At 41.4% G+C, this 25936-nt stretch overlaps 7 non-coding genes across 7 annotated transcripts; all 7 read left to right on the top strand.

The window, feature by feature from the left end:
* Positions 1-8779: 8779 nt before the first annotated feature.
* On the top strand, positions 8780-8851 carry trnac-gca (transfer RNA cysteine (anticodon GCA)). The gene has a single exon. It is a non-coding gene; the product is annotated as a tRNA-Cys (tRNA).
* Positions 8852-9507: 656 nt separating this feature from the next.
* trnac-gca (transfer RNA cysteine (anticodon GCA)) lies at positions 9508-9579 on the top strand. The gene has a single exon. It is a non-coding gene; the product is annotated as a tRNA-Cys (tRNA).
* A 1384-nt stretch (positions 9580-10963) lies between these two features.
* Positions 10964-11035, top strand: trnac-gca (transfer RNA cysteine (anticodon GCA)). Its single transcript has one exon. It is a non-coding gene; the product is annotated as a tRNA-Cys (tRNA).
* Positions 11036-13875: 2840 nt separating this feature from the next.
* trnac-gca (transfer RNA cysteine (anticodon GCA)) lies at positions 13876-13947 on the top strand. The gene has a single exon. It is a non-coding gene; the product is annotated as a tRNA-Cys (tRNA).
* A 4297-nt stretch (positions 13948-18244) lies between these two features.
* On the top strand, positions 18245-18316 carry trnac-gca (transfer RNA cysteine (anticodon GCA)). The gene has a single exon. It is a non-coding gene; the product is annotated as a tRNA-Cys (tRNA).
* A 1384-nt stretch (positions 18317-19700) lies between these two features.
* On the top strand, positions 19701-19772 carry trnac-gca (transfer RNA cysteine (anticodon GCA)). The gene has a single exon. It is a non-coding gene; the product is annotated as a tRNA-Cys (tRNA).
* Positions 19773-23341: 3569 nt separating this feature from the next.
* trnac-gca (transfer RNA cysteine (anticodon GCA)) lies at positions 23342-23413 on the top strand. The gene has a single exon. It is a non-coding gene; the product is annotated as a tRNA-Cys (tRNA).
* Positions 23414-25936: the final 2523 nt, after the last annotated feature.

Below are 25936 nucleotides of genomic sequence, written 5' to 3'. Positions count from 1 at the left end.
CGAACGTTTCGGGAAACCCACCCCTGTTCAGTCAGACAGCTTGTGAAACGAAATACCATTACAATTTCAAGCATTTTAAAGTAGGCGACGTTAGTCAAAATTCCAGCACTTTTCAAACGTGGAACACAGTGCAACATTAAAATTCTTCAGGTAAATGTTCCTTCCCCTGTTTTTGAGGGGTGTTTCTTTATACTACCACACATCGTTGCGGGAGGACACTGCAAAAAAATGACTTGTAAAACGCAGTGGCGGCCTCTGACAAATATCTCAGGGGGGGAAATTGTTGTGATGACCATTTCAGTGGGTAAATAAAAAACAGTGACTTAACCAATAAAAATATAATCATAAATATATATTTCTCCTTACATTATAGACTGTACAGTATTTGTGCACCGATATATTTTGTAAATATCATCTTGGTTAAAGCTCTACAATGACTGAACAATTAACTGTGGTCAACAAAAATTGTCATCTCTCAATTTGCCCTCATAAACAACTTTAAACATGAAGAGATTTACCATGAATTAAAAGTGAATCTTTCCCACTCACAATCATTTCTGTATTCCTCAGACAGCATTTTATTTTAGGTGTTGCATAGAATATAAATGGGCAACAGCATTAAGGATGTAACAGAATGAAGGGAAAGCAGAACAGGGCGCTCTACTTCACAGCCTGCTAGCCATGTTTCCCCTTCATACCAGTTTCACCAAAATCCCCGGTTATATTCTTTTCCTCCCTTTGTGGACACTTCACTTGTTTGATGTTTAAATTTGGTCTCGGTGGCCCTAATTCCTTAGTTGCTAGTTTATCTTGATTATTACGACGACAGAATGGCACTTCTCTTAATGAAACGATTGAGTTGTTCTGAGTTGAAGGAACGCTGACCGTGTTGAGCAGATTAATTTCCCTACGTTACGTCTGATGCAAGCACGTAAGGGCGAGCCCTCCCGAAACCCATAGACATTGCATTGCAGTGCCTAAACTTTGAAAAAAAACATTTAACATAAGAGTCTACGAGAGCAGTCGGGGCGATTTTCAGTTAGTCTCAAATCGCCCCAAAAAAGGCGGGACTACAGGGAATGCACCTCAACGCTGATTGGACAATGGCATTCAGAGGCAAGAGACGCTGTCCAGGACAGACACAGCTAGTTAAATACCGTGATAGAATGTGAGAGAAAAAAACTTCCTTTTCATCCTTTCGTGGTGCGTCGCCCAATCGCCCTAATGAACAAACCGCCCCTGGTAAAACGCGCTCGCGCTCTCACAGGGTCGCGCGCAGCGTGCGGAGTCGAGCACTACGGTCAGACGCAAAAGTAGAACTGAGCCAAGAAGAAAGCAAAAATATATATATTTACTAGGGAAAATAAAAATAGTAACGCACAGTTATTTGGATAAGTAACTTTAATCTGATTACTGGACTGGAAATAGTAGCGCGTTATATTACTCGTTACCGAAAAAAGTGGTAAGATATACATCACTGTATATATATATATATATATATATATATATATATATATATATATATATATATATATATATATATATATATATATATATATAATAAAATAAGGAAAAACAAACACAAGACTGGACCCTGGACGAAACCAAATCAAAGAACACAACAAAACAAACACACCTTAAGCTAGAAACTCAAAACAACAAGAACTAACTCTCTAATCCAAGAAAAAAAAAAAAACTATCCTTATCTACCTACTCTAATAATCAAAACATACAAAGTGGGTGTCCGCCCCTTACCTAATGAATCTAAACAAGATAAGGCCTACGTGGTGGATATGTAGGAGCGCGCTCAACTTTACCTGTCCAGCCCCAAAAACAACAAAACAACAGAATCCCAAAGGAACATCAATTTCAACTCAATTCCTAACTCGATTCCATAGAGCTAGAAAATGTAGTACATGCCTCATAGCTCAACCCTTACTCCAGGTTGTTAGAGCAAACATTTACAGGCTAGAGCAGCATGGCCCAAGCTGCTCTTCCTCTGTGGTCTCTCCCTCAATCTTCTCCCCTCCTTCTCCCTCTAGTGGCATCTTAAAAAGGCTCCGTCCACAGACCATCTCCTGAAAAAAAAACACTGGCAGATGTGCACATGCACGTAACACAGGGGAATTTGCCAAAACCCCTAATTTGCTTACTAAAAATTCTGGCTCCGGGCAGCACCCCCAGTGTTTCCTCTACTGATGGCAAGATGAATTTCTCACACTGACTTGTTCAGTTTAGTGAGGTCAACACATATGCACACAGCACTGGTTTTCTTAAGCACTACCACGATGCCAGCCCACCAGTCTGTCGGCTCCTCAACTCTGCAATTCTTTCTTGACTTTATACATCAGTGGCAGTGGGATCCTCTTCGGTGTTTCGAGTGAGAATGGTTGAGCCCCGGGTTTCAACTTTATGGCATATGGCTGGCACAGTTTGGCAAGTCCGCTGCATAGTTTTGCGTAGGTTTACTTTAATGTTTCCACTGTGAGGCTGTCTAGATGCGTAACAAGCCCCAGCCTACAGCTCACCGATCTTCTCAGCTCTCCTCAGCAACAGCCTGGTGATGCCCACAACATCCGGTGGACTCCTCCCTGGTCCCAGTAGCAGCTTTGTTGTATTGTGGAGCATGGACGGACCTCCCTTATATAGTTTTTGAAACACTGACTGTGGTAAGGCTGTGACATTAGCACCAGTGTCGATCTTAAATGTCACACTACTATCCTGAATGTTGATGTTGACCATCCAAGGATCACCGTCAGTCATGATGCAGCTGAGGAAGATAGCATCCTCCTCCTCCCCTTCTACTTCATGCACCAATTTTGGTGCCCTGCACATGTGGCTAGAGTGTCCCTTTCTGCCACATGCATGACATTTTACATCATTTGCAGGACAATCACGTTTTGGGTGTGATTGAGAACTGCCACATTTATGACACTGTGGCAGTGAAGATTTTCGTTTGCTATCCTGGGCATCGTGTGGCTTGTTAGCACGCTGAGGTTTGTTTATAGCAGGCTTGCTATTTTTGAGCATTCTGACTCTGTTCACCAACTTAACATCCCCTGCCTGTGCTCTGATGTCACTTCACAGAGAAGCTTGCTGCTTTTTCACCTCCTCGCTCTGACGTGCCATCTTAACAGCTCTGTCTAAGGTGAGTTCTGCGTCCATCTTTCTGGGAGTATTTTAGCATGCCTGGCGGGCATTGCTTCATGGATGACCACTCACCACTTTCCACAGTTCCGTACTTTCCAGGAACCCCAAAACCCACAAAATAAACTAACCCTTTCTTTCAAGAACACCCTGTTAACACCTTCAGAAACTGCTCGAAACCTGAGTGTAACTTTGGACAATCAGTTGTCCTTCTCAACACACTTTTCAAACTTGACCAGATCCTGCAGATTTCTCCTTTGCAACATTCTGAGAATATGACCTTTTCATTCAGAGCATAGTACTCGGATGCTTGTGCGGTCTCTTGTCATCTCAAAGCTGAACTATTGCAACTCCTTACTTGCTGCTCTTCCTCTACAGATCATCAGACCTCTACAACTGATTCGGAATGCTGCAGAAGTTCTCATATCAATCAATCAATCAAATTTTATTTATATAGCGCTTTTTACAACAGTTGTTGTCACAAAGCAGCTTTACAAGTGCCGAGTCCAAGCCCCCAGTGAGCAAGACAAGGGCGACAGTGGCAAGGAAAAACTTGTTTTTTTGCATGAGGAAGAAACTTTGAGAGGAACCAAGACTCGGGGGGGGGAACCCATCCTCCTCTGGCCGACACCGGTCACCATGACAACAACAACAATTTAGACAGAAAGAAGAGAAAGAAAAGGAAAAAGATCAATCAATCAATCAAAGTTTATTTGTATAGCGCTTTTCACAACACATGTTGTCACAAAGCGCCTTACAGGATTTAAAAGGTTAACAATACTACGGGTCCAGAACCCTAATGAGCAAGCCAAGGGCGACAGTGGCGAGGAAAAACTCCCTAAGATAGTGGGGAATAGGAAGAAACCTCGGGAGAACCAAGACTCAAAAGGGAACCCATCCTCCATTGGGCGGCCCGTTAACACACAGATTACACAAAATACAGACAAATACACAAGTCACACACAAATCACACAATCAGACTAAGTAAAGGTAAAAATGAAAGTTCTGGGTTATGATATTGTCACTGTAAATGTCTGTTGATGAACGCCAGGCTTTCATTCCGTGTCGGAGCAGCGATGCTGGTATTGTAGGCTCCGACTGCAATGTTACTCTCCAGGTGAACCTCGGAGAAAAGATACGAGATGTAGTAAATATGTAACAGATTAATCAAAGGCCAAACTAAACAGATGAGTCTTTAATCGAGTTTTAAACATTGAGACTGTGTCTGAGTCCCGAATAGAGGCAGGAAGATTATTCCACAATTGTGGAGCTTTAAAAGAAAAGGCTCTTCCACCTGCTGTGATCTTTTTGATCCTAGGAACAGTTAATAACCCTGCGTCCTGCGAGCGAAGTGAACGCGCTGGGTTATATTGTTCAATAAGTTCACTAAGATAGTCTGGAGCTAAGCCATGCAGCGTTTTATATGTTAATAAAAGTATTTTATAGTCAATACGGAATCTAATTGGCAGCCAGTGTAATGACGATAGTACGGGACTAATGTGATCAAACTTTTTAGTTTTTGTTAAAACTCGTGCTGCTGCGTTCTGAACCAGCTGGAGTTTGTTTATCGATTTACCAGAACATCCAGCTAGGAGACTGTTGCAATAATCTAAACGAGAGGATATGAATGCATGGATTAGTTTTTCTGCATCACTAATATTTAATATGTTTCTAATTTTGGCAATGTTGCGCAAGTGAAAGAACGCTACCCTAGTTATATTATTAATATGTGTATCGAACGAGAGATCTGGGTCTATTGTGACGCCCAAGTTCTTTACCTCTGCGCTGGGGGTTATAGTAAAAGAATGTAGATTCAATGCTGCATTATGTATCTTGTCTCTCGCAGCCCTAGACCCAACTATTATCAATTCTGTTTTATCGGCATTTAGTGCTAGAAAGTTACACGCCATCCAATGTTTTATCTCTTCTACACATTTCTCAATCTTACTGTTTGCGCCTAAATCATCGGGTTTTGCCGATAAATATAGCTGAGTGTCGTCTGCGTAGGAATGGAAACTGATGTCATGCTTATGCATAATTTCGCCTAAGGGTAACATGTACAGTGTGAATAGAAGTGGTCCTAGGACTGTCCCTTGTGGGACACCATATTTAACCTGCACAGATTTAGAGGTTTTATTATTAACACTTACACATTGGAAGCGGTCAGTTAAATATGATCTAAACCAGGAGAGTGCGACTCCTTTAATACCTACTGTGTTTTCTAGTCTATCCAGCAAAATGTTGTGGTCTACAGTATCAAAAGCTGCACTAAGATCCAACAGTATAAGGAACGAGACGAGCCCATTATTGGCCGATATTAGTAGATCATTCACTACCCTGAGTAAAGCTGTTTCAGTGCTGTGGTTTGGTCTAAATCCTGATTGGAACTTTTCATGGATACTATTTGATTGGAGATAGTGGTTTAACTGATTGGAAACGGCTTTTTCTAAAATTTTAGAGATAAATGGGAGATTAGAAATGGGTCTATAGTTGGCTAAAATCTGCGGATCGAGATTCTGTTTTTTAATCAAGGGTCTAATTATGGCGCATTTTAATTGTTTGGGCATGTAACCTAGGTTAAGGGAGGAGTTAATCATATTAAGTAAGGGCCCTGCAGTGGCTGGGAGTAGGTCTTTAAATAGACGGGTTGGAACTGGGTCAAATATACATGATGTAGGCTTAGACGAATTAATCAGTGTTGTGAGCTCTTTTTGCGATATAGGATTGAAGATATTTAGCTCAGTAATATTTTTGGATGCATAGTTACTAATAGCTGAACTACTGGGGTTGGATTGGAGGTTAGGCTGCGATGTATTATGACTCTGTAGTCGGATATTATCTATTTTATTATTGAAAAAGTTTAAAAATTCATCGCTAGTGTGTGTAAGTGCTGTGTTAGAACTAGTGTCGTTGATATTTCTTGTTAGTTTAGATACCGTCGCGAAGAGAAATCTAGGGTTATTCTTGTTGTTTTCTATTAGTGTCGAATAGTATGTGGCTCTAGCTTTTATTAGGGCATGTTTATATTTGACTATGGCGTCTTTCCATGTGATTCTAAACACTTCTAGTGAGGTGGATTTCCATTTTCGCTCCGCTGCTCGAGCTGCCTGTTTTAGAAGACGAGTGTGTTTGTCATACCATGGTGATAGCTTTTTCTCCCTAATTAATTTTGTTTTAATTGGAGCTACACTGTCTAAGGTATTGCTGAGTGTGGAATAAAACTGTTGTGTTGCCTGTTCCAATTCATTGGGCTGCAGTGGCATAGTGTTCGGTAGCTCTGGCAGTAAGTTTATAAATGTTGCTGCAGTGTCGGATGTAATAGTGCGCGTGGTTTTTGTATGGCGCATCTGATGTACATTGTATAAAGTCATTTCATATATTAGTAAGAAATGATCTGAAATGGCGTCATTTTGGGGGATGACTGCCAGATGTTCTATGTTTAATCCGTAAGTAAGTATTAAGTCTAAGGTGTGTTTACAGCGGTGGGTAGGCCCTGTCACATTTTGGGCTATACCTACTGAATCTAGTATGGAGTCGAACGCAATTTTCAGTGGGTCTGATTCATTTTCATAATGAATGTTGAAATCACCCACAATTACAAATCTCTCGATGGTTAAGACTAGTTCCGAAAGAAACTCAGCAAATTCCTGAAGAAATTCTGAGTAGGGACCCGGCGGTCGATAGATGGTCACTAATTTAAGCTTTGTTTTATTGCCTATAAGATTATTGCCTATTTCACCTATCAAAGCCTCGAATGAGTTAGTAGAGGTTGTTGGTTTTACAGTAAAACCTATGTCTGTGTTATATATTGTGGCTACTCCACCTCCACGCCCTGTGATACGGGGCTGATGAACATAACTGTATCCAAGAGGAGCTGCTTCATTAAAACTTACATATTCGTCTACTCTAGCCCATGTTTCTGTTAAACAGAGTGCATTTAGTCTGTTATCTGAGATTATTTCGTTTACTATCACAGCTTTTGATGCAAGCGATCTAATGTTTAAGAGTCCTAGCCTTAGTTTAATATTGCTGCTCACTTCATGTTGATTATTTAATTAAATTTTAATTAGATTTTTAAAACATATCGCCCTGTTATTCTTATACCTGCCACGGCTAACAGACACAGTCTCAATGGTTTGGTAGTTAGGGAAGTAAGTTCTACTTAGCTGATTTGCGTGGTTTGTTGTGGCTGGTCAGGCCTGGCGTAGCACGTCCTCGATGTTCCTGGAGAGGACTGCCGAGCCTAGGCGACTGGGGTGAAGTCCATCTCGGCGGTAGAGTGATGGACGCTCTCGGAAACTCTCCCAGTTGTCAACGTAGTCCACGCCGGCGCTGCTACAGGTGTCCCGGAGCCAGCTGTGGAGACAGAAAAGATGGCTAAATGACTCGCACCCTCGCCGGAACGTTGGAAGCGGACCGGAGACAACAAGCCTGGCCGACGTCTTCTTCCGCGCGGTGTCCAAAAGCGAGCAGTAGTGCTCCTTCAGGATCTCGCTGCGCCGGGCGAAGGTGTCGACAGCCCCCACGTGAAGGACGACGGTGCCGAAGTCGTCTCGCTGCTTCAGCGCCGAGGGAAGCCGCCTGGCCACGTCCAGGACACGAGCGCCTGGAAAACATGACACAGTGGGGGTTCTTTTAGCGCCTGGCAGGCTAATCTTTACGTGCCGTGTTATCGAGTCGCCGATAACAAGGATACCGCCCTTATTCTTCTTCGATGCCGGCGCTGGTGAGGGTGGTGTCGGACGCAGGGGTGAGGGCGAGGCGGAGGACCTGGAGCTGAGCACCTCGAACGGATTTGCAGAGGAGAAATCCGGCTGAGGTAGGGGTGACGACGCCGGCTGCCTTCCGCGTCCTCGCTGGCGCTCCCAGCCTGGTGCCCGGGTCACGATGGCGGTCGCGCTGAGCCGCCGTGACGAGGGAGTGGAGACGGCCGAGTAGGCAGCATCGCGGGCGGCCTCGAGCCTGGTCTTCTCCTGGGTGAGCTCCGCCTGCTTCTCCAGAAGACGCTGGATCTGCCGACCCAACTTCTCCAGCTCCGAGCCGAGCTTGACGAGAGCCCGTTCCTCCGCGGTAGCCATGAAAAACAGGGGAGACAAAACAGAGGGAGAAAGAAAGAAACAGGGGGAGAAAACAGAGGGAGAAAGAAAGAGACGGGGAGAAAACAGAAACGAGATAAAATAATCAGATGTCGGTAAGTGTATTATACTGATTGTAGTGTTTAATGTAAGTGTATTAGGCTATAGCTAAGCTATGCTAATGTGATACGTGAATCCGCGTTTGCGTGCGAGCGTGCTGCCGGTGAAACAGGAAACAGGAGTGTCGTCACAGGAAACCAGTGTGCAGGGATTGAGACGGCTTTGAGTGGCAAAATATGTCATATGGATGGTGCCATTTCATAATATCATCCAGCAGTCACTGCTCAGGAAGTGCCAATGTGTTTTAAAATGGATTCCTGAGAAAAGCATTTGTTCAGGATTTACGCCACTGGGCGAGCATTTTTACTGTTACTCAAAGCATTCCTTTAGATTGTCACCTTCCAATATCTCCTGTAAGCTCCACATCAGGTATCTTGTGAGCTTGTGTTTTTCCTGCTCATGTGCTCACATTGAGGTTGCAAATCACACTTCCTGCTGGGGGTATAGCTCAGTGGTAGAGCATTTGACTGCAGATCAAGAGGTCCCCAGTTCAACTCTGGGTGCCCCCTAGTGGCATCTGGATGTGTTTGCTTTACCCTGTTTGTTGTGATACTATGCAATTCTTGCCTTTTAAACATTTCGTATATGACCTTTTCAAGCAGTCCAATTCATTTTCAGTCAGATATCTTACGACATTGTTCTCTCTCAATCATCACTCATTACAGGCTGCTGATTTCATTCCCAAACATATATCTTGTAATACTGGTGAATCTCATCATTACAGCATTTGAGGACGCTCATGATATCTCAATTTAACGACGCATGTGATTGGAATTCAAGTGATTACCACTTCTTCTCTAAATGGTACTCATCGCAAACTTGAAAGACCTTCTGGCTGCTTGCAATGTCAACATGCACATGATATTTTGCTCATAGAGTGCACCCTTTGAACAAGTCCAAAAATATGTCATATGGATGGTGCCATTTCATAATATCATCCAGCAGTCACTGCTCAGGAAGTGCCAATGTGTTTAAAAATGGATTCCTGAGAAAAGCATTTGTTCAGGATTTATGCCACTGGGCGAGCATTTTTACTGTTACTCAAAGCATTCCTTTAGATTGTCACCTTCCAATATCTCCTGTAAGCTCCACATCAGGTATCTTGTGAGCTTGTGTTTTTCCTGCTCATGTGCTCACATTGAGGTTGCAAATCACACTTCCTGCTGGGGGTATAGCTCAGTGGTAGAGCATTTGACTGCAGATCAAGAAGTCCCCAGTTCAACTCTGGGTGCCCCCTAGTGGCACCTGGAAGTGTTTGCTTTACCCTGTTTGTTGTGATACTATGCAATTCTTGCCTTTTAAACATTTCGTATATGACCTTTTCAAGCAGTCCAATTCATTTTCAGTCAGATATCTTACGACATTGTTCTCTCTCAATCATCACTCATTAAAGGCTGCTGATTTCATTCCCAAACATATATCTTGTAATACTGGTGAATCTCATCATTACAGCATTTGAGGACGCTCATGATATCTCAATTTAATGACGCATGTGATTGGAATTCAAGTTATAACCACTTCTTCTCTAAATGTTCCTCATCGCAAACTTGAAAGACCTTCTGGCTGCTTGCAATTTCAACATGCACATGATATTTTGCTCATAGAGTGCACCCCTTGAACAAGTCTAAAAATATGTCATATGGATGGTGCCATTTCATAATATCATCCAGCAGTCACTGCTCAGGAAGTGCCAATGTGTTTAAAAATGGATTCCTGAGAAAAGCATTTGTTCAGGATTTACGTCACTGGGCGAGCATTTTTACTGTTACTCAAAGCATTCCTTTAGATTGTCACTTTCCAAAATCTCCTCTAAGCTCCACATCAGGTATCTTGTGAGCTTGTGTTTTTCCTGCTCATGTGCTCACATTGAGGTTGCAAATCACACTTCCTGCTGAGGGTATAGCTCAGTGGTAGAGCATTTGACTGCAGATGAAGAGGTCCCCAGTTCAACTCTGGGTGCCCCCTAGTGGCATCTGGAAGTGTTTGCTTTACCCTGTTTGTTGTGATATCATGCAATTCTTGCCTTTTAAACATTTCGTATATGACCTTTTCAAGCAGTCCAATTCATTTTCAGTCAGATATCTTACGACATTATTCTCTCTCAATCATCACTCATTAAAGGCTGCTGATTTCATTCCCAAACATATATCTTGTAATACAGGTGAATCTCATCATTACAGCATTTGAGGACGCTCATGATATCTCAATTTAACGACGCATGTGATTGGAATTCAAGTGATTACCACTTCTTCTCTAAATGGTCCTCATCGCAAACTTGAAAGACCTTCTGGCTGCTTGCAATTTCAACATGCACATGATATTTTGCTCATAGAGTGCACCCTTTGAACAAGTCCAAAAATATGTCATATGGATGGTGCCATTTCATAATATCATCCAGCAGTCACTGCTCAGGAAGTGCCAATGTGTTTAAAAATGGATTCCTGAGAAAAGCATTTGTTCAGGATTTACGCCACTGGGCGAGCATTTTTACTGTTACTCAAAGCATTCCTTTAGATTGTCACCTTCCAATATCTCCTGTAAGCTCCACATCAGGTATCTTGTGAGCTTGTGTTTTTCCTGCTCATGTGCTCACATTGAGGTTGCAAATCACACTTCCTGCTGGGGGTATAGCTCAGTGGTAGAGCATTTGACTGCAGATCAAGAGGTGCCCAGTTCAACTCTGGGTGCCCCCTAGTGGCATCTGGAAGTGTTTGCTTTACCCTGTTTGTTGTGATACTATGCAATTCTTGCCTTTTAAACATTTCGTATATGACCTTTTCAAGCAGTCCAATTCATTTTCAGTCAGATATCTTACGACATTGTTCTCTCTCAATCATCACTCATTAAAGGCTGCTGATTTCCATCCCAAACATATATCTTGTAATACTGGTGAATCTCATCATTACAGCATTTGAGGACGCTCATGATATCTCAATTTAACGACGCATGTGATTGGAATTCAAGTTATAACCACTTCTTCTCTAAATGTTCCTCATCGCAAACTTGAAAGACCTTCTGGCTGCTTGCAATTTCAACATGCACATGATATTTTGCTCATAGAGTGCACCCCTTGAACAAGTCTAAAAATATGTCATATGGATGGTGCCATTTCATAATATCATCCAGCAGTCACTGCTCAGGAAGTGCCAATGTGTTTAAAAATGGATTCCTGAGAAAAGCATTTGTTCAGGATTTACGCCACTGGGCGAGCATTTTTACTGTTACTCAAAGCATTCCTTTAGATTGTCACTTTCCAAAATCTCCTCTAAGCTCCACATCAGGTATCTTGTGAGCTTGTGTTTTTCCTGCTCATGTGCTCACATTGAGGTTGCAAATCACACTTCCTGCTGAGGGTATAGCTCAGTGGTAGAGCATTTGACTGCAGATGAAGAGGTCCCCAGTTCAACTCTGGGTGCCCCCTAGTGGCATCTGGAAGTGTTTGCTTTACCCTGTTTGTTGTGATATCATGCAATTCTTGCCTTTTAAACATTTCGTATATGACCTTTTCAAGCAGTCCAATTCATTTTCAGTCAGATATCTTACGACATTATTCTCTCTCAATCATCACTCATTAAAGGCTGCTGATTTCATTCCCAAACATATATCTTGTAATACTAGTGAATCTTATCATTACAGCATTTGAGGACGCTCATGATATCTCAATTTAACGACGCATGTGATTGGAATTCAAGTGATTACCACTTCTTCTCTAAATGGTCCTCATCGCAAACTTGAAAGACCTTCTGGCTGCTTGCAATTTCAACATGCACATGATATTTTGCTCATAGAGTGCACCCTTTGAACAAGTCCAAAAATATGTCATATGGATGGTGCCATTTCATAATATCATCCAGCAGTCACTGCTCAGGAAGTGCCAATGTGTTTTAAAATGGATTCCTGAGAAAAGCATTTGTTCAGGATTTACGCCACTGGGCGAGCATTTTTACTGTTACTCAAAGCATTCCTTTAGATTGTCACCTTCCAATATCTCCTGTAAGCTCCACATCAGGTATCTTGTGAGCTTGTGTTTTTCCTGCTCATGTGCTCACATTGAGGTTGCAAATCACACTTCCTGCTGAGGGTATAGCTCAGTGGTAGAGCATTTGACTGCAGATCAAGAGGTCCCCAGTTCAACTCTGGGTGCCCCCCAGTGACATCTGGATGTGTTTGCTTTACCCTGTTTGTTGTTATACTATGCAATTCTTGCCTTTTAAACATTTCGTATATGACCTTTTCAAGCAGTCCAATTCATTTTCAGTCAGATATCTTACGACATTGTTCTCTCTCAATCATCACTCATTAAAGGCTACTGATTTCATTCCCAAACAAATATCTTGTAATACTGGTGAATCTCATCATTACAGCATTTGAGGACGCTCATGATATCTCAATTTAACGACGCATGTGATTGGAATTCAAGCTATAACCACTTCTTCTCTAAATGGTCCTCATCGCAAACTTGAAAGACCTTCTGGCTGCTTGCAATTTCAACATGCACATGATATTTTGCTCATAGAGTGCACCCCTTGAACAAGTCTAAAAATATGTCATATGGATGGTGCCATTTCATAATATCATCCAGCAGTCACTGCTCAGGAAGTGCCAATGTGTTTAAAAATGGATTCCTGAGAAAAGCATTTGTTCAGGATTTACGCCACTGGGCGAGCATTTTTAATGTTACTCAAAGCATTCCTTTAGATTGTCACTTTCCAAAATCTCCTCTAAGCTCCACATCAGGTATCTTGTGAGCTTGTGTTTTTCCTGCTCATGTGCTCACATTGAGGTTGCAAATCACACTTCCTGCTGAGGGTATAGCTCAGTGGTAGAGCATTTGACTGCAGATCAAGAGGTCCCCAGTTCAACTCTGGGTGCCCCCTAGTGGCATCTGGAAGTGTTTGTTTTACCCTGTTTGTTGTGATATCATGCAATTCTTGCCTTTTAAACATTTCGTATATGACCTTTTCAAGCAGTCCAATTCATTTTCAGTCAGATATCTTACGACATTGTTCTCTCTCAATCATCACTCATTAAAGGCTGCTGATTTCATTCCCAAACATATATCTTGTAATACTGGTGAATCTCATCATTACAGCATTTGAGGACGCTCATGATATCTCAATTTAACGACGCATGTGATTGGAATTCAAGTGATTACCACTTCTTCTCTAAATGGTCCTCATCGCAAACTTGAAAGACCTTCTGGCTGCTTGCAATTTCAACATGCACATGATATTTTGCTCATAGAGTGCACCCTTTGAACAAGTCCAAAAATATGTCATATGGATGGTGCCATTTCATAATATCATCCAGCAGTCACTGCTCAGGAAGTGCCAATGTGTTTTAAAATGGATTCCTGAGAAAAGCATTTGTTCAGGATTTACGCCACTGGGCGAGCATTTTTACTGTTACTCAAAGCATTCCTTTAGATTCTCACCTTCCAAAATCTCCTGTAAGCTCCACATCAGGTATCTTGTGAGCTTGTGTTTTTCCTGCTCATGTGCTCACATTGAGGTTGCAAATCACACTTCCTGCTGGGGGTATAGCTCAGTGGTAGAGCATTTGACTGCAGATCAAGAGGTCCCCAGTTCAACTCTGGCTGCCCCCTAGTGGCACCTGGAAGTGTTTGCTTTACCCTGTTTGTTGTTATACTATGCAATTCTTGCCTTTTAAACATTTCGTATATGACCTTTTCAAGCAGTCCAATTCATTTTCAGTCAGATATCTTACGACATTGTTCTCTCTCAATCATCACTCATTAAAGGCTACTGATTTCATTCCCAAACAAATATCTTGTAATACTGGTGAATCTCATCATTACAGCATTTGAGGACGCTCATGATATCTCAATTTAACGACGCATGTGATTGGAATTCAAGCTATAACCACTTCTTCTCTAAATGGTCCTCATCGCAAACTTGAAAGACCTTCTGGCTGCTTGCAATTTCAACATGCACATGATATTTTGCTCATAGAGTGCACCCCTTGAACAAGTCTAAAAATATGTCATATGGATGATGCCATTTCATAATATCATCCAGCAGTCACTGCTCAGGAAGTGCCAATGTGTTTAAAAATGGATTCCTGAGAAAAGCATTTGTTCAGGATTTACGCCACTGGGCGAGCATTTTTACTGTTACTCAAAGCATTCCTTTAGATTGTCACCTTCCAAAATCTCCTGTAAGCTCCACATCAGGTATCTTGTGAGCTTGTGTTTTTCCTGCTCATGTGCTCACATTGAGGTTGCAAATCACACTTCCTGCTGGGGGTAAAGCTCAGTGGTAGAGCATTTGACTGCAGATCAAGAGGTCTCCAGTTCAACTCTGGGTGCCCCCTAGTGGCATCTGGAAGTGTTTGCTTTACCCTGTTTGTTGTGATACTATGCAATTCTTGCCTTTTAAACATTTCGTATATGACCTTTTCAAGCAGTCCAATTCATTTTCAGTCAGATATCTTACGACATTGTTCTCTCTCAATCATCACTCATTAAAGGCTGCTGATTTCATTCCCAAACATATATCTTGTAATACTGGTGAATCTCATCATTACAGCATTTGAGGACGCTCATGATATCTCAATTTAACGACGCATGTGATTGGAATTCAAGTGATTACCACTTCTTCTCTAAATGGTCCTCATCGCAAACTTGAAAGACCTTCTGGCTGCTTGCAATTTCAACATGCACATGATATTTTGCTCATAGAGTGCACCCCTTGAACAAGTCTAAAAATATGTCATATGGATGGTGCCATTTCATAATATCATCCAGCAGTCACTGCTCAGGAAGTGCCAATGTGTTTAAAAATGGATTCCTGAGAAAAGCATTTGTTCAGGATTTACGCCACTGGGCGAGCATTTTTACTGTTACTCAAAGCATTCCTTTAGATTGTCACTTTCCAAAATCTCCTCTAAGCTCCACATCAGGTATCTTGTGAGCTTGTGTTTTTCCTGCTCATGTGCTCACATTGAGGTTGCAAATCACACTTCCTGCTGAGGGTATAGCTCAGTGGTAGAGCATTTGACTGCAGATCAAGAGGTCCCCAGTTCAACTCTGGGTGCCCCCCAGTGACATCTGGATGTGTTTGCTTTACCCTGTTTGATGTTATACTATGCAATTCTTGCCTTTTAAACATTTCGTATATGACCTTTTCAAGCAGTCCAATTCATTTTCAGTCAGATATCTTACGACATTGTTCTCTCTCAATCATCACTCATTAAAGGCTACTGATTTCATTCCCAAACAAATATCTTGTAATACTGGTGAATCTCATCATTACAGCATTTGAGGACGCTCATGATATCTCAATTTAACGACGCATGTGATTGGAATTCAAGCTATAACCACTTCTTCTCTAAATGGTCCTCATCGCAAACTTGAAAGACCTTCTGGCTGCTTGCAATTTCAACATGCACATGATATTTTGCTCATAGAGTGCACCCCTTGAACAAGTCTAAAAATATGTCATATGGATGGTGCCATTTCATAATATCATCCAGCAGTCACTGCTCAGGAAGTGCCAATGTGTTTAAAAATGGATTCCTGAGAAAAGCATTTGTTCAGGATTTACGCCACTGGGCGAGCATTTTTAATGTTACTCAAAGCATTCCTTTAGATTGTCACTTTTTCAAAATCTCCTCTAAGCTCCACATCAGGTATCTTGTGAGCTTGTGTTTTTCCTGCTCATGTGCTCACATTGAGGTTGCAAATCACACTTCCTGCTGAGGGTATAGCTCAGTGGTAGAGCATTTGACTGCAGATCAAGAGGTCCCCAGTTCAACTCTGGGTGCCCCCTAGTGGCATCTGGAAGTGTTTGTTTTACCCTGTTTGTTGTGATATCATGCAATTCTTGCCTTTTAAACATTTCGTATATGACCTTTTCAAGCAGTCCAATTCATTTTCAGTCAGATATCTTACGACATTATTCTCTCTCAATCATCACTCATTAAAGGCTGCTGATTTCATTCCCAAACATATATCTTGTAATACTGGTGAATCTCATCATTACAGCATTTGAGGACGCTCATGATATCTCAATTTAACGACGCATGTGATTGGAATTCAAGTTATAACCACTTCTTCTCTAAATGGTCCTCATCGCAAACTTGAAAGACCTTCTGGCTGCTTGCAATTTCAACATGCACATGATATTTTGCTCATAGAGTGCACCCCTTGAACAAGTCTAAAAATATGTCATATGGATGGTGCCATTTCATAATATCATCCAGCAGTCACTGCTCAGGAAGTGCCAATGTGTTTAAAAATGGATTCCTGAGAAAAGCATTTGTTCAGGATTTACGCCACTGGGCGAGCATTTTTACTGTTACTCAAAGCATTCCTTTAGATTGTCGCCTTCCAAAATCTCCTGTAAGCTCCACATCAGGTATCTTGTGAGCTTGTGTTTTTCCTGCTCATGTGCTCACATTGAGGTTGCAAATCACACTTCCTGCTGGGGGTAAAGCTCAGTGGTAGAGCATTTGACTGCAGATCAAGAGGTCCCCAGTTCAACTCTGGGTGCCCCCTAGTGGCATCTGGAAGTGTTTGCTTTACCCTGTTTGTTGTGATACTATGCAATTCTTGCCTTTTAAACATTTCGTATATGACCTTTTCAAGCAGTCCAATTCATTTTCAGTCAGATATCTTACGACATTGTTCTCTCTCAATCATCACTCATTAAAGGCTGCTGATTTAATTCCCAAACATATATCTTGTAATACTGGTGAATCTCATCATTACAGCATTTGAGGACGCTCATGATATCTCAATTTAACGACACATGTGATTGGAATTCAAGTGATTACCACTTCTTCTCTAAATGGTCCTCATCGCAAACTTGAAAGACCTTCTGGCTGCTTGCAATTTCAACATGCACATGATATTTTGCTCATAGAGTGCACCCTTTGAACAAGTCTAAAAATATGTCATATGGATGGTGCCATTTCATAATATCATCCAGCAGTCACTGCTCAGGAAGTGCCAATGTGTTTAAAAATGGATTCCTGAGAAAAGCATTTGTTCAGGATTTACGCCACTGGGCGAGCATTTTTACTGTTACTCAAAGCATTCCTTTAGATTGTCGCCTTCCAAAATCTCCTGTAAGCTCCACATCAGGTATCTTGTGAGCTTGTGTTTTTCCTGCTCATATGCTCACATTGAGGTTGCAAATCACACTTCCTGCTGGGGGTATAGCTCAGTGGTCGAGCATTTGACTGCAGATTAAGAGGTCCCCAGTTCAACTCTGGGTGCCCCCTAGTGGCACCTGGAAGTGTTTGCTTTACCCTGTTTGTTGTGATACTATGCAATTCTTGCCTTTTAAACATTTCGTATATGACCTTTTCAAGCAGTCCAATTCATTTTCAGTCAGATATCTTACGACATTGTTCTCTCTCAATCATCACTCATTAAAGGCTGCTGATTTCATTCCCAAACATATATCTTGTAATACTGGTGAATCTCATCATTACAGCATTTGAGGACGCTCATGATATCTCAATTTAACGATGCATGTGATTGGAATTCAAGTGATTACCACTTCTTCTCTAAATGGTCCTCATCGCAAACTTGAAAGACCTTCTGGCTGCTTGCAATTTCAACATGCACATGATATTTTGCTCATAGAGTGCACCCTTTGAACAAGTCCAAAAATATGTCATATGGATGGTGCCATTTCATAATATCATCCAGCAGTCACTGCTCAGGAAGTGCCAATGTGTTTTAAAATGGATTCCTGAGAAAAGCATTTGTTCAGGATTTACGCCACTGGGCGAGCATTTTTACTGTTACTCAAAGCATTCCTTTAGATTCTCACCTTCCAAAATCTCCTGTAAGCTCCACATCAGGTATCTTGTGAGCTTGTGTTTTTCCTGCTCATGTGCTCACATTGAGGTTGCAAATCACACTTCCTGCTGGGGGTATAGCTCAGTGGTAGAGCATTTGACTGCAGATCAAGAGGTCCCCAGTTCAACTCTGGCTGCCCCCTAGTGGCACCTGGAAGTGTTTGCTTTACCCTGTTTGTTGTTATACTATGCAATTCTTGCCTTTTAAACATTTCGTATATGACCTTTTCAAGCAGTCCAATTCATTTTCAGTCAGATATCTTACGACATTGTTCTCTCTCAATCATCACTCATTAAAGGCTACTGATTTCATTCCCAAACAAATATCTTGTAATACTGGTGAATCTCATCATTACAGCATTTGAGGACGCTCATGATATCTCAATTTAACGACGCATGTGATTGGAATTCAAGCTATAACCACTTCTTCTCTAAATGGTCCTCATCGCAAACTTGAAAGACCTTCTGGCTGCTTGCAATTTCAACATGCACATGATATTTTGCTCATAGAGTGCACCCCTTGAACAAGTCTAAAAATATGTCATATGGATGATGCCATTTCATAATATCATCCAGCAGTCACTGCTCAGGAAGTGCCAATGTGTTTAAAAATGGATTCCTGAGAAAAGCATTTGTTCAGGATTTACGCCACTGGGCGAGCATTTTTACTGTTACTCAAAGCATTCCTTTAGATTGTCACCTTCCAAAATCTCCTGTAAGCTCCACATCAGGTATCTTGTGAGCTTGTGTTTTTCCTGCTCATGTGCTCACATTGAGGTTGCAAATCACACTTCCTGCTGGGGGTAAAGCTCAGTGGTAGAGCATTTGACTGCAGATCAAGAGGTCTCCAGTTCAACTCTGGGTGCCCCCTAGTGGCATCTGGAAGTGTTTGCTTTACCCTGTTTGTTGTGATACTATGCAATTCTTGCCTTTTAAACATTTCGTATATGACCTTTTCAAGCAGTCCAATTCATTTTCAGTCAGATATCTTACGACATTGTTCTCTCTCAATCATCACTCATTAAAGGCTGCTGATTTCATTCCCAAACATATATCTTGTAATACTGGTGAATCTCATCATTACAGCATTTGAGGACGCTCATGATATCTCAATTTAACGACGCATGTGATTGGAATTCAAGTGATTACCACTTCTTCTCTAAATGGTCCTCATCGCAAACTTGAAAGACCTTCTGGCTGCTTGCAATTTCAACATGCACATGATATTTTGCTCATAGAGTGCACCCTTTGAACAAGTCCAAAAATATGTCATATGGATGGTGCCATTTCATAATATCATCCAGCAGTCACTGCTCAGGAAGTGCCAATGTGTTTTAAAATGGATTCCTGAGAAAAGCATTTGTTCAGGATTTACGCCACTGGGCGAGCATTTTTACTGTTACTCAAAGCATTCCTTTAGATTCTCACCTTCCAAAATCTCCTGTAAGCTCCACATCAGGTATCTTGTGAGCTTGTGTTTTTCCTGCTCATGTGCTCACATTGAGGTTGCAAATCACACTTCCTGCTGGGGGTATAGCTCAGTGGTAGAGCATTTGACTGCAGATCAAGAGGTCCCCAGTTCAACTCTGGGTGCCCCCTAGTGGCACCTGGAAGTGTTTGCTTTACCCTGTTTGTTGTTATACTATGCAATTCTTGCCTTTTAAACATTTCGTATATGACCTTTTCAAGCAGTCCAATTCATTTTCAGTCAGATATCTTACGACATTGTTCTCTCTCAATCATCACTCATTAAAGGCTACTGATTTCATTCCCAAACAAATATCTTGTAATACTGGTGAATCTCATCATTACAGCATTTGAGGACGCTCATGATATCTCAATTTAACGACGCATGTGATTGGAATTCAAGCCATAACCACTTCTTCTCTAAATGGTCCTCATCGCAAACTTGAAAGACCTTCTGGCTGCTTGCAATTTCAACATGCACATGATATTTTGCTCATAGAGTGCACCCCTTGAACAAGTCTAAAAATATGTCATATGGATGGTGCCATTTCATAATATCATCCAGCAGTCACTGCTCAGGAAGTGCCAATGTGTTTAAAAATGGATTCCTGAGAAAAGCATTTGTTCAGGATTTACGCCACTGGGCGAGCATTTTTACTGTTACTCAAAGCATTCCTTTAGATTGTCACTTTCCAAAATCTCCTCTAAGCTCCACATCAGGTATCTTGTGAGCTTGTGTTTTTCCTGCTCATGTGCTCACATTGAGGTTGCAAATCACACTTCCTGCTGAGGGTATAGCTCAGTGGTAGAGCATTTGACTGCAGATCAAGAGGTCCCCAGTTCAACTCTGGGTGCCCCCCAGTGACATCTGGATGTGTTTGCTTTACCCTGTTTGATGTTATACTATGCAATTCTTGCCTTTTAAACATTTCGTATATGACCTTTTCAAGCAGTCCAATTCATTTTCAGTCAGATATCTTACGACATTGTTCTCTCTCAATCATCACTCATTAAAGGCTACTGATTTCATTCCCAAACAAATATCTTGTAATACTGGTGAATCTCATCATTACAGCATTTGAGGACGCTCATGATATCTCAATTTAACGACGCATGTGATTGGAATTCAAGCTATAACCACTTCTTCTCTAAATGGTCCTCATCGCAAACTTGAAAGACCTTCTGGCTGCTTGCAATTTCAACATGCACATGATATTTTGCTCATAGAGTGCACCCCTTGAACAAGTCTAAAAATATGTCATATGGATGGTGCCATTTCATAATATCATCCAGCAGTCACTGCTCAGGAAGTGCCAATGTGTTTAAAAATGGATTCCTGAGAAAAGCATTTGTTCAGGATTTACGCCACTGGGCGAGCATTTTTAATGTTACTCAAAGCATTCCTTTAGATTGTCACTTTTTCAAAATCTCCTCTAAGCTCCACATCAGGTATCTTGTGAGCTTGTGTTTTTCCTGCTCATGTGCTCACATTGAGGTTGCAAATCACACTTCCTGCTGAGGGTATAGCTCAGTGGTAGAGCATTTGACTGCAGATCAAGAGGTCCCCAGTTCAACTCTGGGTGCCCCCTAGTGGCATCTGGAAGTGTTTGTTTTACCCTGTTTGTTGTGATATCATGCAATTCTTGCCTTTTAAACATTTCGTATATGACCTTTTCAAGCAGTCCAATTCATTTTCAGTCAGATATCTTACGACATTATTCTCTCTCAATCATCACTCATTAAAGGCTGCTGATTTCATTCCCAAACATATATCTTGTAATACTGGTGAATCTCATCATTACAGCATTTGAGGACGCTCATGATATCTCAATTTAACGACGCATGTGATTGGAATTCAAGTTATAACCACTTCTTCTCTAAATGGTCCTCATCGCAAACTTGAAAGACCTTCTGGCTGCTTGCAATTTCAACATGCACATGATATTTTGCTCATAGAGTGCACCCCTTGAACAAGTCTAAAAATATGTCATATGGATGGTGCCATTTCATAATATCATCCAGCAGTCACTGCTCAGGAAGTGCCAATGTGTTTAAAAATGGATTCCTGAGAAAAGCATTTGTTCAGGATTTACGCCACTGGGCGAGCATTTTTACTGTTACTCAAAGCATTCCTTTAGATTGTCGCCTTCCAAAATCTCCTGTAAGCTCCACATCAGGTATCTTGTGAGCTTGTGTTTTTCCTGCTCATGTGCTCACATTGAGGTTGCAAATCACACTTCCTGCTGGGGGTAAAGCTCAGTGGTAGAGCATTTGACTGCAGATCAAGAGGTCCCCAGTTCAACTCTGGGTGCCCCCTAGTGGCATCTGGAAGTGTTTGCTTTACCCTGTTTGTTGTGATACTATGCAATTCTTGCCTTTTAAACATTTCGTATATGACCTTTTCAAGCAGTCCAATTCATTTTCAGTCAGATATCTTACGACATTGTTCTCTCTCAATCATCACTCATTAAAGGCTGCTGATTTAATTCCCAAACATATATCTTGTAATACTGGTGAATCTCATCATTACAGCATTTGAGGACGCTCATGATATCTCAATTTAACGACACATGTGATTGGAATTCAAGTGATTACCACTTCTTCTCTAAATGGTCCTCATCGCAAACTTGAAAGACCTTCTGGCTGCTTGCAATTTCAACATGCACATGATATTTTGCTCATAGAGTGCACCCTTTGAACAAGTCTAAAAATATGTCATATGGATGGTGCCATTTCATAATATCATCCAGCAGTCACTGCTCAGGAAGTGCCAATGTGTTTAAAAATGGATTCCTGAGAAAAGCATTTGTTCAGGATTTACGCCACTGGGCGAGCATTTTTACTGTTACTCAAAGCATTCCTTTAGATTGTCGCCTTCCAAAATCTCCTGTAAGCTCCACATCAGGTATCTTGTGAGCTTGTGTTTTTCCTGCTCATATGCTCACATTGAGGTTGCAAATCACACTTCCTGCTGGGGGTATAGCTCAGTGGTCGAGCATTTGACTGCAGATTAAGAGGTCCCCAGTTCAACTCTGGGTGCCCCCTAGTGGCACCTGGAAGTGTTTGCTTTACCCTGTTTGTTGTGATACTATGCAATTCTTGCCTTTTAAACATTTCGTATATGACCTTTTCAAGCAGTCCAATTCATTTTCAGTCAGATATCTTACGACATTGTTCTCTCTCAATCATCACTCATTAAAGGCTGCTGATTTCATTCCCAAACATATATCTTGTAATACTGGTGAATCTCATCATTACAGCATTTGAGGACGCTCATGATATCTCAATTTAACGATGCATGTGATTGGAATTCAAGTGATTACCACTTCTTCTCTAAATGGTCCTCATCGCAAACTTGAAAGACCTTCTGGCTGCTTGCAATTTCAACATGCACATGATATTTTGCTCATAGAGTGCACCCTTTGAACAAGTCCAAAAATATGTCATATGGATGGTGCCATTTCATAATATCATCCAGCAGTCACTGCTCAGGAAGTGCCAATGTGTTTTAAAATGGATTCCTGAGAAAAGCATTTGTTCAGGATTTACGCCACTGGGCGAGCATTTTTACTGTTACTCAAAGCATTCCTTTAGATTCTCACCTTCCAAAATCTCCTGTAAGCTCCACATCAGGTATCTTGTGAGCTTGTGTTTTTCCTGCTCATGTGCTCACATTGAGGTTGCAAATCACACTTCCTGCTGGGGGTATAGCTCAGTGGTAGAGCATTTGACTGCAGATCAAGAGGTCCCCAGTTCAACTCTGGCTGCCCCCTAGTGGCACCTGGAAGTGTTTGCTTTACCCTGTTTGTTGTTATACTATGCAATTCTTGCCTTTTAAACATTTCGTATATGACCTTTTCAAGCAGTCCAATTCATTTTCAGTCAGATATCTTACGACATTGTTCTCTCTCAATCATCACTCATTAAAGGCTACTGATTTCATTCCCAAACAAATATCTTGTAATACTGGTGAATCTCATCATTACAGCATTTGAGGACGCTCATGATATCTCAATTTAACGACGCATGTGATTGGAATTCAAGCTATAACCACTTCTTCTCTAAATGGTCCTCATCGCAAACTTGAAAGACCTTCTGGCTGCTTGCAATTTCAACATGCACATGATATTTTGCTCATAGAGTGCACCCCTTGAACAAGTCTAAAAATATGTCATATGGATGATGCCATTTCATAATATCATCCAGCAGTCACTGCTCAGGAAGTGCCAATGTGTTTAAAAATGGATTCCTGAGAAAAGCATTTGTTCAGGATTTACGCCACTGGGCGAGCATTTTTACTGTTACTCAAAGCATTCCTTTAGATTGTCACCTTCCAAAATCTCCTGTAAGCTCCACATCAGGTATCTTGTGAGCTTGTGTTTTTCCTGCTCATGTGCTCACATTGAGGTTGCAAATCACACTTCCTGCTGGGGGTAAAGCTCAGTGGTAGAGCATTTGACTGCAGATCAAGAGGTCTCCAGTTCAACTCTGGGTGCCCCCTAGTGGCATCTGGAAGTGTTTGCTTTACCCTGTTTGTTGTGATACTATGCAATTCTTGCCTTTTAAACATTTCGTATATGACCTTTTCAAGCAGTCCAATTCATTTTCAGTCAGATATCTTACGACATTGTTCTCTCTCAATCATCACTCATTAAAGGCTGCTGATTTCATTCCCAAACATATATCTTGTAATACTGGTGAATCTCATCATTACAGCATTTGAGGACGCTCATGATATCTCAATTTAACGACGCATGTGATTGGAATTCAAGTGATTACCACTTCTTCTCTAAATGGTCCTCATCGCAAACTTGAAAGACCTTCTGGCTGCTTGCAATTTCAACATGCACATGATATTTTGCTCATAGAGTGCACCCTTTGAACAAGTCCAAAAATATGTCATATGGATGGTGCCATTTCATAATATCATCCAGCAGTCACTGCTCAGGAAGTGCCAATGTGTTTAAAAATGGATTCCTGAGAAAAGCATTTGTTCAGGATTTACGCCACTGGGCGAGCATTTTTACTGTTACTCAAAGCATTCCTTTAGATTGTCACTTTCCAAAATCTCCTCTAAGCTCCACATCAGGTATCTTGTGAGCTTGTGTTTTTCCTGCTCATGTGCTCACATTGAGGTTGCAAATCACACTTCCTGCTGAGGGTATAGCTCAGTGGTAGAGCATTTGACTGCAGATCAAGAGGTCCCCAGTTCAACTCTGGGTGCCCCCCAGTGACATCTGGATGTGTTTGCTTTACCCTGTTTGTTGTTATACTATGCAATTCTTGCCTTTTAAACATTTCGTATATGACCTTTTCAAGCAGTCCAATTCATTTTCAGTCAGATATCTTACGACATTGTTCTCTCTCAATCATCACTCATTAAAGGCTACTGATTTCATTCCCAAACAAATATCTTGTAATACTGGTGAATCTCATCATTACAGCATTTGAGGACGCTCATGATATCTCAATTTAACGACGCATGTGATTGGAATTCAAGCTATAACCACTTCTTCTCTAAATGGTCCTCATCGCAAACTTGAAAGACCTTCTGGCTGCTTGCAATTTCAACATGCACATGATATTTTGCTCATAGAGTGCACCCCTTGAACAAGTCTAAAAATATGTCATATGGATGGTGCCATTTCATAATATCATCCAGCAGTCACTGCTCAGGAAGTGCCAATGTGTTTAAAAATGGATTCCTGAGAAAAGCATTTGTTCAGGATTTACGCCACTGGGCGAGCATTTTTAATGTTACTCAAAGCATTCCTTTAGATTGTCACTTTTTCAAAATCTCCTCTAAGCTCCACATCAGGTATCTTGTGAGCTTGTGTTTTTCCTGCTCATGTGCTCACATTGAGGTTGCAAATCACACTTCCTGCTGAGGGTATAGCTCAGTGGTAGAGCATTTGACTGCAGATCAAGAGGTCCCCAGTTCAACTCTGGGTGCCCCCTAGTGGCATCTGGAAGTGTTTGTTTTACCCTGTTTGTTGTGATATCATGCAATTCTTGCCTTTTAAACATTTCGTATATGACCTTTTCAAGCAGTCCAATTCATTTTCAGTCAGATATCTTACGACATTATTCTCTCTCAATCATCACTCATTAAAGGCTGCTGATTTCATTCCCAAACATATATCTTGTAATACTGGTGAATCTCATCATTACAGCATTTGAGGACGCTCATGATATCTCAATTTAACGACGCATGTGATTGGAATTCAAGTTATAACCACTTCTTCTCTAAATGGTCCTCATCGCAAACTTGAAAGACCTTCTGGCTGCTTGCAATT

This window comes from Brachyhypopomus gauderio, unplaced genomic scaffold, assembly GCF_052324685.1.
Source record: "Brachyhypopomus gauderio isolate BG-103 unplaced genomic scaffold, BGAUD_0.2 sc131, whole genome shotgun sequence".
Taxonomy (NCBI): domain Eukaryota; kingdom Metazoa; phylum Chordata; class Actinopteri; order Gymnotiformes; family Hypopomidae; genus Brachyhypopomus; species Brachyhypopomus gauderio.
This window is presented reverse-complemented; position numbering and strand designations above follow the sequence as displayed.